Below are 12,975 nucleotides of genomic sequence, written 5' to 3' on the forward strand. Positions count from 1 at the left end.
CCTACCTCACCGGTCACTAGGTGTAACCTGCTCTGAGGTAAGTGAGAGGATTTTAGTGAAATGTTATTGACAGATTAACTAACTAACCATCGCACCTTTCTCAGCAAGGGTAAGCAGAGAGGACGGACTGCCAAACAACTCGGTCACACCACACACTCCTTGCCTCATCCACATTCATAGATCGTCTCATACATAATCTTCTATTATTCTGACTCTTGACATGACCTACCTCACCGGTCACTAGGTGTAACCTGCTCTGAGGTAAGTGAGAGGATTTTAGTGAAATGTTATTGACAGATTAACTAACTAACCATCGCACCTTTCTCAGCAAGGGTAGGCAGAGAGGACGGACTGCCAAACAACTCGGTCACACCACACACTCCTTGCCTCATCCACATTCATAGATCGTCTCATACATAATCTTCTATTATTCTGACTCTTGACATGACCTACCTCACCGGTCACTAGGTGTAACCTGCTCTGAGGTAAGTGAGAGGATTTTAGTGAAATGTTATTGACAGATTAACTAACTAACCATCGCACCTTTCTCAGCAAGGGTAGGCAGAGAGGACGGACTGCCAAACAACTCGGTCACACCACACACTCCTTGCCTCATCCACATTCATAGATCGTCTCATACATAATCTTCTATTATTCTGACTCTTGACATGACCTACCTCACCGGTCACTAGGTGTAACCTGCTCTGAGGTAAGTGAGAGGATTTTAGTGAAATGTTATTGACAGATTAACTAACTAACCATCGCACCTTTCTCAGCAAGGGTAGGCAGAGAGGACGGACTGCCAAACAACTCGGTCACACCACACACTCCTTGCCTCATCCACATTCATAGATCGTCTCATACATAATCTTCTATTATTCTGACTCTTGACATGACCTACCTCACCGGTCACTAGGTGTAACCTGCTCTGAGGTAAGTGAGAGGATTTTAGTGAAATGTTATTGACAGATTAACTAACTAACCATCGCACCTTTCTCAGCAAGGGTAGGCAGAGAGGACGGACTGCCAAACAACTCGGTCACACCACACACTCCTTGCCTCATCCACATTCATAGATCGTCTCATACATAATCTTCTATTATTCTGACTCTTGACATGACCTACCTCACCGGTCACTAGGTGTAACCTGCTCTGAGGTAAGTGAGAGGATTTTAGTGAAATGTTATTGACAGATTAACTAACTAACCATCGCACCTTTCTCAGCAAGGGTAGGCAGAGAGGACGGACTGCCAAACAACTCGGTCACACCACACACTCCTTGCCTCATCCACATTCATAGATCGTCTCATACATAATCTTCTATTATTCTGACTCTTGACATGACCTACCTCACCGGTCACTAGGTGTAACCTGCTCTGAGGTAAGTGAGAGGATTTTAGTGAAATGTTATTGACAGATTAACTAACTAACCATCGCACCTTTCTCAGCAAGGGTAGGCAGAGAGGACGGACTGCCAAACAACTCGGTCACACCACACACTCCTTGCCTCATCCACATTCATAGATCGTCTCATACATAATCTTCTATTATTCTGACTCTTGACATGACCTACCTCACCGGTCACTAGGTGTAACCTGCTCTGAGGTAAGTGAGAGGATTTTAGTGAAATGTTATTGACAGATTAACTAACTAACCATCGCACCTTTCTCAGCAAGGGTAGGCAGAGAGGACGGACTGCCAAACAACTCGGTCACACCACACACTCCTTGCCTCATCCACATTCATAGATCGTCTCATACATAATCTTCTATTATTCTGACTCTTGACATGACCTACCTCACCGGTCACTAGGTGTAACCTGCTCTGAGGTAAGTGAGAGGATTTTAGTGAAATGTTATTGACAGATTAACTAACTAACCATCGCACCTTTCTCAGCAAGGGTAGGCAGAGAGGACGGACTGCCAAACAACTCGGTCACACCACACACTCCTTGCCTCATCCACATTCATAGATCGTCTCATACATAATCTTCTATTATTCTGACTCTTGACATGACCTACCTCACCGGTCACTAGGTGTAACCTGCTCTGAGGTAAGTGAGAGGATTTTAGTGAAATGTTATTGACAGATTAACTAACTAACCATCGCACCTTTCTCAGCAAGGGTAGGCAGAGAGGACGGACTGCCAAACAACTCGGTCACACCACACACTCCTTGCCTCATCCACATTCATAGATCGTCTCATACATAATCTTCTATTATTCTGACTCTTGACATGACCTACCTCACCGGTCACTAGGTGTAACCTGCTCTGAGGTAAGTGAGAGGATTTTAGTGAAATGTTATTGACAGATTAACTAACTAACCATCGCACCTTTCTCAGCAAGGGTAGGCAGAGAGGACGGACTGCCAAACAACTCGGTCACACCACACACTCCTTGCCTCATCCACATTCATAGATCGTCTCATACATAATCTTCTATTATTCTGACTCTTGACATGACCTACCTCACCGGTCACTAGGTGTAACCTGCTCTGAGGTAAGTGAGAGGATTTTAGTGAAATGTTATTGACAGATTAACTAACTAACCATCGCACCTTTCTCAGCAAGGGTAGGCAGAGAGGACGGACTGCCAAACAACTCGGTCACACCACACACTCCTTGCCTCATCCACATTCATAGATCGTCTCATACATAATCTTCTATTATTCTGACTCTTGACATGACCTACCTCACCGGTCACTAGGTGTAACCTGCTCTGAGGTAAGTGAGAGGATTTTAGTGAAATGTTATTGACAGATTAACTAACTAACCATCGCACCTTTCTCAGCAAGGGTAGGCAGAGAGGACGGACTGCCAAACAACTCGGTCACACCACACACTCCTTGCCTCATCCACATTCATAGATCGTCTCATACATAATCTTCTATTATTCTGACTCTTGACATGACCTACCTCACCGGTCACTAGGTGTAACCTGCTCTGAGGTAAGTGAGAGGATTTTAGTGAAATGTTATTGACAGATTAACTAACTAACCATCGCACCTTTCTCAGCAAGGGTAGGCAGAGAGGACGGACTGCCAAACAACTCGGTCACACCACACACTCCTTGCCTCATCCACATTCATAGATCGTCTCATACATAATCTTCTATTATTCTGACTCTTGACATGACCTACCTCACCGGTCACTAGGTGTAACCTGCTCTGAGGTAAGTGAGAGGATTTTAGTGAAATGTTATTGACAGATTAACTAACTAACCATCGCACCTTTCTCAGCAAGGGTAGGCAGAGAGGACGGACTGCCAAACAACTCGGTCACACCACACACTCCTTGCCTCATCCACATTCATAGATCGTCTCATACATAATCTTCTATTATTCTGACTCTTGACATGACCTACCTCACCGGTCACTAGGTGTAACCTGCTCTGAGGTAAGTGAGAGGATTTTAGTGAAATGTTATTGACAGATTAACTAACTAACCATCGCACCTTTCTCAGCAAGGGTAGGCAGAGAGGACGGACTGCCAAACAACTCGGTCACACCACACACTCCTTGCCTCATCCACATTCATAGATCGTCTCATACATAATCTTCTATTATTCTGACTCTTGACATGACCTACCTCACCGGTCACTAGGTGTAACCTGCTCTGAGGTAAGTGAGAGGATTTTAGTGAAATGTTATTGACAGATTAACTAACTAACCATCGCACCTTTCTCAGCAAGGGTAGGCAGAGAGGACGGACTGCCAAACAACTCGGTCACACCACACACTCCTTGCCTCATCCACATTCATAGATCGTCTCATACATAATCTTCTATTATTCTGACTCTTGACATGACCTACCTCACCGGTCACTAGGTGTAACCTGCTCTGAGGTAAGTGAGAGGATTTTAGTGAAATGTTATTGACAGATTAACTAACTAACCATCGCACCTTTCTCAGCAAGGGTAGGCAGAGAGGACGGACTGCCAAACAACTCGGTCACACCACACACTCCTTGCCTCATCCACATTCATAGATCGTCTCATACATAATCTTCTATTATTCTGACTCTTGACATGACCTACCTCACCGGTCACTAGGTGTAACCTGCTCTGAGGTAAGTGAGAGGATTTTAGTGAAATGTTATTGACAGATTAACTAACTAACCATCGCACCTTTCTCAGCAAGGGTAGGCAGAGAGGACGGACTGCCAAACAACTCGGTCACACCACACACTCCTTGCCTCATCCACATTCATAGATCGTCTCATACATAATCTTCTATTATTCTGACTCTTGACATGACCTACCTCACCGGTCACTAGGTGTAACCTGCTCTGAGGTAAGTGAGAGGATTTTAGTGAAATGTTATTGACAGATTAACTAACTAACCATCGCACCTTTCTCAGCAAGGGTAGGCAGAGAGGACGGACTGCCAAACAACTCGGTCACACCACACACTCCTTGCCTCATCCACATTCATAGATCGTCTCATACATAATCTTCTATTATTCTGACTCTTGACATGACCTACCTCACCGGTCACTAGGTGTAACCTGCTCTGAGGTAAGTGAGAGGATTTTAGTGAAATGTTATTGACAGATTAACTAACTAACCATCGCACCTTTCTCAGCAAGGGTAGGCAGAGAGGACGGACTGCCAAACAACTCGGTCACACCACACACTCCTCGCCTCATCCACATTCATAGATCGTCTCATACATAATCTTCTATTATTCTGACTCTTGACATGACCTACCTCACCGGTCACTAGGTGTAACCTGCTCTGAGGTAAGTGAGAGGATTTTAGTGAAATGTTATTGACAGATTAACTAACTAACCATCGCACCTTTCTCAGCAAGGGTAGGCAGAGAGGACGGACTGCCAAACAACTCGGTCACACCACACACTCCTTGCCTCATCCACATTCATAGATCGTCTCATACATAATCTTCTATTATTCTGACTCTTGACATGACCTACCTCACCGGTCACTAGGTGTAACCTGCTCTGAGGTAAGTGAGAGGATTTTAGTGAAATGTTATTGACAGATTAACTAACTAACCATCGCACCTTTCTCAGCAAGGGTAGGCAGAGAGGACGGACTGCCAAACAACTCGGTCACACCACACACTCCTTGCCTCATCCACATTCATAGATCGTCTCATACATAATCTTCTATTATTCTGACTCTTGACATGACCTACCTCACCGGTCACTAGGTGTAACCTGCTCTGAGGTAAGTGAGAGGATTTTAGTGAAATGTTATTGACAGATTAACTAACTAACCATCGCACCTTTCTCAGCAAGGGTAGGCAGAGAGGACGGACTGCCAAACAACTCGGTCACACCACACACTCCTTGCCTCATCCACATTCATAGATCGTCTCATACATAATCTTCTATTATTCTGACTCTTGACATGACCTACCTCACCGGTCACTAGGTGTAACCTGCTCTGAGGTAAGTGAGAGGATTTTAGTGAAATGTTATTGACAGATTAACTAACTAACCATCGCACCTTTCTCAGCAAGGGTAGGCAGAGAGGACGGACTGCCAAACAACTCGGTCACACCACACACTCCTTGCCTCATCCACATTCATAGATCGTCTCATACATAATCTTCTATTATTCTGACTCTTGACATGACCTACCTCACCGGTCACTAGGTGTAACCTGCTCTGAGGTAAGTGAGAGGATTTTAGTGAAATGTTATTGACAGATTAACTAACTAACCATCGCACCTTTCTCAGCAAGGGTAGGCAGAGAGGACGGACTGCCAAACAACTCGGTCACACCACACACTCCTTGCCTCATCCACATTCATAGATCGTCTCATACATAATCTTCTATTATTCTGACTCTTGACATGACCTACCTCACCGGTCACTAGGTGTAACCTGCTCTGAGGTAAGTGAGAGGATTTTAGTGAAATGTTATTGACAGATTAACTAACTAACCATCGCACCTTTCTCAGCAAGGGTAGGCAGAGAGGACGGACTGCCAAACAACTCGGTCACACCACACACTCCTTGCCTCATCCACATTCATAGATCGTCTCATACATAATCTTCTATTATTCTGACTCTTGACATGACCTACCTCACCGGTCACTAGGTGTAACCTGCTCTGAGGTAAGTGAGAGGATTTTAGTGAAATGTTATTGACAGATTAACTAACTAACCATCGCACCTTTCTCAGCAAGGGTAGGCAGAGAGGACGGACTGCCAAACAACTCGGTCACACCACACACTCCTCGCCTCATCCACATTCATAGATCGTCTCATACATAATCTTCTATTATTCTGACTCTTGACATGGCCCGACTCAAGTATCTGATTCACTTGGTCGTGCCATGTCTTCCTCGGGCGTCCCCGACTTCAGCTACCATTGTGTGGCATGTATTGTTAAAATTAAATTTGTTAAGGAGAAGAATATATCATCTGTTTGTGTATATTGAAATGCGACGTAGCGTAGACGCGGCTAAAAAGAATTTTTAATCCTTACTGAAAAAAATGAGAAAAGTATTAAAAAATCAATTTGCTCAGATTGAAAAAAGATATTTTTTAAGGTTATATGATCTATATTCACCAGTTTCCCGCTTGTTTCCGGACGCTGTGTAAATTATCTATTTATTATTGATATTATCAAGAAGAGAAATGTAACACGTGATGATAAATATTATCATTTTGATAAGTTCAAGGCCTGTGGATCGGAATCTGCCCCGAGTTGGAGAAGGTCAAGGGGAAGATTCTGTCCATGTTGATGAAACTTATCTACGTTATGTCACTTTCTTTTGCGATTTGCGTGCTTAGCATTTTGAATTTAAAGCTTTTTGTGAATTGTGCAAGAGTCCCAACTCCCCGCTGCCAAAAGATCAGAAGGATTATGGTATCCTCAAATATGATATATTTATTCGTTGTTTATTTGTGAAAAACAGTGACTCCAATAACTTATTACAGCACCTACAATTAAATCATACTCCTACTAGTACATTAACCTATTATATACATTTATTAAATCAGATGCGATGCATCATCGTGTTTAAAAAAATACTTATTCTAATCTTGAATTCATTAAGGTTTGACTGAAACATGTCATTCTCAGAGGGAAGTTGGTTTAAAAGCGCAGTCATTCTCCCCAAAGGCCTATAGGAAAAATAAAAAGCCTCTGCCGCCTAGTTCTGGTGAAGTTATCGGGGACATAAAACGTAATACGCTCGAAAACATCAGGATTTTAATGTGTCCGTTTTGCAGCTTATGTGCTACTAACCACCATTGCAATTAACTACCAGGCTAAAGGGAGTGGGAAGGGAATGAAGTTCAGCAAGAGAAGGGTATATTCAGACAGAGCTCATTCCATCTTATTACAGACTAGCTGCACCCGTCGCTGTCCAGGCTTTATACCGTTTAAGGGTGGGGAAAAGAGATTAGGGTGTTTTTTTTTCAGTGAGCGAAATTTCATCAATCTCCACATAAAACTTTAGATTTTTATTAGAAAACAATTATTTATTTACAAATACACAGATAGATTCATTAAAATAAATATATGTAGGCGATCTCCAGAGGAACTAACGATTTTTTTTCTCAATATTTGTAGTAGCGACGCGACGCCCCATACTACACAGATTAGTCTGTGCTTACTAAATTTATATTTTTAAAGAAAAAATATATGATTTTTGGATTATTATGTGTTTTTTAGTGCAGTTGAGCGGTTTCTGTTCATAGTCCGTCCGTAGTTGGTGTCAGTATATTTTCTATTTCTAATTTCCTTATGTTTTGTATCCAGCTTTTCATTTGAGATTTAAATGCTATTATATGTTGTTTGTTTTGAATGAGAGTGGGATTTTGCTGTAGACTTTAGAAACATAGTATAGAAAGCTTTTTTCTAAAATGTTGTATTTCCTTGTCGAATATGATTTTAACGTTGAGATCTAGTTTTTCTAATATTAATTGTTAATTGTTATTTCTTGTGTTTTGTACGTAAAAATGTAGAGAAGTATATTTAAAGTAATTTTTTATTTGTATATTTAATTACTCTTTTATAAGCTCAGTGCTTTTACATTTGGGTACATTGAAATGTTTACAATTTTGTATTTGAGGGTTATAAACATATATCATGTATATCATATATCATGGTTGCAAAAAATATTTCTTGATTTAAAAAAAAAATCATTTTATAAGAAGCAAACACACAGTGAATGATTTTATTTACAAAATTATTTTTATAACAGTCCTAATGATGGTACGGATGTACCGAAGTTGGTAGACAGTGAAATAAATCAATAAAGTGACTTAAAACCAAATATTTTCGTTTTATTTATTTAAATATTTCTTGGATTACAGTGGTTTTTTTTTATTCTAATGTTTCTTGCTTTTACTCACACACAAGGGTATTTTAGGTCATGATTTCCAATTATAGAGATAGGGAAGGTGAATTTATTTAGTTTAAATTGAAAATTTTAAAAATTATAAGGCAGATTGGCGTCGAATTTAGACTTACAAGAGATGAGATGTTGAATGGAAGGACACCAATTTTAGATAAGGCTTGATAGAAGAGAGGATATTTATTTAGAGAGGGACAAATTACAGTGGTTTACAATTGGATAAAATATAAACTGAAATTTTCGGATATAGTATCTTGACATTAATTATGTTTTAAACATCGAATTTGTTTATTCAAGATTCTAAACTCTAAATTCGACTGTTGCGAACTTCTGCAACTCATAAACTTACGAATACCTACAATAACAACACGACAAAATACACTATTCCACTGCAACACACATAAGCGCAATTACATTGTGAACTCCCCAATACAACGATTTCACACTATGGGAAACCAATACTTAGGTGATGTCGATATATTTAATATTAACTTTGCGAATTTGTGGATCACGTAAAATACTTATTTCAACATTATTCCTAAATGGAAGTTATATTTTTGTAAACCAGTCAAATCGCTGTATTTTTTAATGTAATTTTATTTTTATTATTTCTTTCTCATGTTTCAAAACTGTCTGTCATTAAAATTGTACCACCTACATGTAAAAGCCCTCTAGGCGTTAAATAAATAAATAAAAAATGAATATATCATTTGTGAATTTATTTGCTAAACTGTGTATGCGAGGATTTGGCGACTTTGTTACATAATTTGGTTATGAATTATGACATTGAAATTGGTATTTATGTCTTTTGTGTCGAGTAGGTACACTTAAATTGACCAGACTCAGGAGTTTGCAACAGTCGAGCTATGAATTTACAATTTTGTAAAAGAAACATGAAAAATGAAAATGAAAAACGATTACATACTTTCATGAAAAAATACTCAAATGAAATGCAACGTGCCAGCAATCCGCTTTATCTAATAATGATTGCGTTTTGATCGTGTTTATGATATGATATTAAACATAATTTTCCGTCTGCATTATAAACACGACTAAAATCAGCGAAGTGTGACGAGTGAAATGGCGACGCGGCGGACGCTGTAATAAAAAATGAGTTCGGAAGGAAACGTAAAGAATAATATGACATAATACGCAATTACGCGTACAATGGTTAATATAATTATTTAATGTGCTCTGTGCTTTTTGCAAGCAATATTTACAGAGACACTGAACAATGAGTTAATGAGACTATCCGAATTGCAAGATAAATCTAAGGTTCAATTTGATTTGGAAGTCGATGGCGTTTTTGCTTAGTATATTTTTCTAGGCGTTATCTAAGAATCTGGAAAACTAACCGCAATTATACGTTAGTGTACTAATATTCTTCTTTCCGTCTTACTCTTGCCCTAATTCGGAATGCCGAATGTGTCCAATATTCATCCATTTGTCTCGCGAACTTATGTAGGTTGTTATTCACCTGGGGGATGCTTTTTTCTATCCGATGTGTGCGCTGCCTTTGACAACATGGAGGGCTGTTATGTTTTTAATAAAAATTTTAAAAGAATTGCGATTTTGTCGGTAGATTCAGATTTTATGTGAATGTAATACAATTTTTTTGTTGTATGTTTGGTTGTGCTTAATTTTATTTTTTTAGAGCCCGCACATTAGGGGGGAATTATGATGGACAGGAAAGGTGTAGGTGGGGGAGTCGTCGGGACTTACCCTCCCGTGACAAGAGATTGATGGATTTGAATTTGAAGCAAGTTTGGAGTAAAATGCTCTTGCTAATTCTGGGTGGAATTTTAGTGGCTGTATTAATTATGCTGTTACGGACAAACCAAAGGTTTTTGGCATGTTTTCTGAGCGTTACGTTTTGGAATTGCTCCAGTCTCTTTATGTTGTTTGTCGCCCAGATTGGGGAGTAACAAGTAATAATGGGAAGAATTTGGGATTTGTAAATAAGATGTTTTTTATGGAGAGAATTCTTGAAATTTTAACGTAGTAGTGTGTATAAAGCACCGGAAATTTTCCTGGCTTTTGTGAGTGTATTTTTGATGCGAGTTGCTCATGTAAGTTTTGTATATGGTGTAACTTCTGGCGGTTTTTTGCCATGGTATGACCTGGTCGTACATCGTCGATACGTCCACTGGAGTTAGGTCCACTTTTCTTCGTGAGAAGGAGATGGCCAAATTCACCAATCGAAGTTATAAGCAATGTCACGGAAAAAAAGAATATTCATCTATGATTCTTTCGAAGATTTAACCTTCATGTCGCTAAAAATTAAATATTCACATATGATTCAATCGAAGTCTTAAGTCAAGTATTATCAAACATTCGAACATACTTTGTGTGTTGGCAAAAAATAGAATATTCATCTATGATTGAATCAAAGATTTAAGCTATGTGTAGGAACAAATTCAATATTTATCTGTGATTCAACCAAAGATTTAAGCTTTATTTCGGAAAAAATATCAAAATATCAAATGATCATTTATGATTCAATCGAAGTTGTAAGCTATATGTCGGAAAAACAGCTCAGTTGACCTTCTAAACAAGAGGAGGGTCACTGTCTAAGTCTCATTTCGAAAAACTCATAGGGGACTTCAGCTAGTTATAAAATAAGTTAACTTTCTGTTTATCTTCTCATTTCTCCACGAGTGACATTGATCTAGTAGCGCTGCTCTTTTGAAAAAATACTCATGATTCTATTTTTTAATTCAGCTCTCGATTTAGTTCGCTCTAAATACATAGTTCTGTCGTAAATCACTATGGAATGGATCGGAAAAAACCTATTTTCACATCGCGGTTCCTTCTCGGAACAATCCGCTACAGTGATGTAACATTGTGAATTGTTAAACACAATACATGTAGCATTGTCGACAAGAGTTCTGTCTCTTGCTGCTAATTGGACGTGTTTTGTTACCTGATGATGCGATGTGACTTACGTCTTAATTACCAGCGATGAAGATCAATAATACGGTGAAATAACGATGTAGGTACATAAATTTACTGATGTAATATTTATTTCTCTAACGTAACGATTGTAAATTAAATTTCAAATGATACGTAAATAAAAAGATTTGAAAAATGAAGCATAAAATATAGTATACTTGTATAGATATGAGCATCTGATACGTGTACGAGATGCGTTGCTTATAGGAGTTTTTTGTTGCGAAAATCAAATGGTGAATAGTATAAAGACAGTTTAAAGGTATTTCACCCAAAAGATACTTAATTTAACCTTACTATTTTATGTGAATACCACACAATAGTCCCAATTTCTCCCAATAATCTGGAGCCAGAGAGACTATGCCATCCCCAATTGGAGACTGAAAGTGGTGATGAGGTTGAAGGATATATCCATATCATCTTTTAGAATTCTGGGTGGAGGGTTTTTTAAGGAAAGAGAGGAGAAGAAGGTATGAGAAGGAAGTCAGTGTGTTAAGGAGTGACGGACGTTTGAATTCATCCCTCCCACTGTGGTGCAAGGCGATGTGTCGAGAGATTCCTGCTCGAGAGGTAAAAAGATCTCCCTTAATCAATCTTAATATTTATATATATTAAGATTGATTATATATATATAGATACCCAAGAAAAGATAATCTCAACTACACTAAAAACATTGGAATCATTAAAGGGTTTTCCAATCATAAATAGAACAAAAAACACACATACAAAATTTAAACTACTAGAAAAAATTAAGAAAACAAGAGACGGTTTATAACAAAAATCATGAAATAAAGGACACTAGCTGAAATCACCGGCGTTTTTTTCTAAACGTCAAGTGGACAATGCCCTTTCTCTTGTTTTGAAGGTTATGTGTGCAAAATGTCATCAATATCAAATTACTTACTAAATCCTTTATCTAAATTTCGCACAATAAATAATTAGTTTATGCTAATTTAGTGTTAATCTTAAGTGACCTGCCAGGTAAGTATTGTACTGTATATTATCTCCATACATAGTTAGTAATAACAAAGATCATTATAGAAATGTATTTCATATTTGTACAACGCTCTTGAGGTGATTTTGCACAAAAACGGCGCTATAAAAATCATCCAAATATTATTATTATTTATTTTTTGGAATAACTTTATTGAGTAAAACCTTAAATTGTAATATTTAATAATTGAAGACAATATTAGCGATTTGTAAACGATTTTTTTAACGAATTTGTATTTGTACCCCGGCAAGGCAAGGGTCATGTGTTCGTTTCCTAGATGTGACCGTATCCTTTTCTAATTTTTCTGTTTCAGATTTTCGTTTACAAATCGCTTATATTGTCTTCAATAATTTATTATTATTATTAATATCGGAATAAAACTGTAGATTTGTACAATGACATTACAAAAGTAATTCATTGAAGGATTTCGATAAATATCAAAGCCAAGCTGCCCGCCATTAACGCTTTTCCTTAAATCCTTTTTTTACAATAGGCCCCACACAGGAGGCCCTGAGCAAAATTTGTCATTTTATGTTATTTATCATTTTATGTTATTTATCATTTTATGTTATTTATCATTTTATGTTATTTATCATTTTATGTTATTTATCATTTTATGTTATTTATCATTTTATGTTATTTATCATTTTATGTTATTTATCATTTTATGTTATTTATTATTTTATGTTATTTAT

Source organism: Hesperophylax consimilis, chromosome 28 (genome assembly GCF_061612785.1).
Source record: "Hesperophylax consimilis isolate HC1 chromosome 28, BYU_Hcon_1.0, whole genome shotgun sequence".
NCBI classification, from domain to species: domain Eukaryota; kingdom Metazoa; phylum Arthropoda; class Insecta; order Trichoptera; family Limnephilidae; genus Hesperophylax; species Hesperophylax consimilis.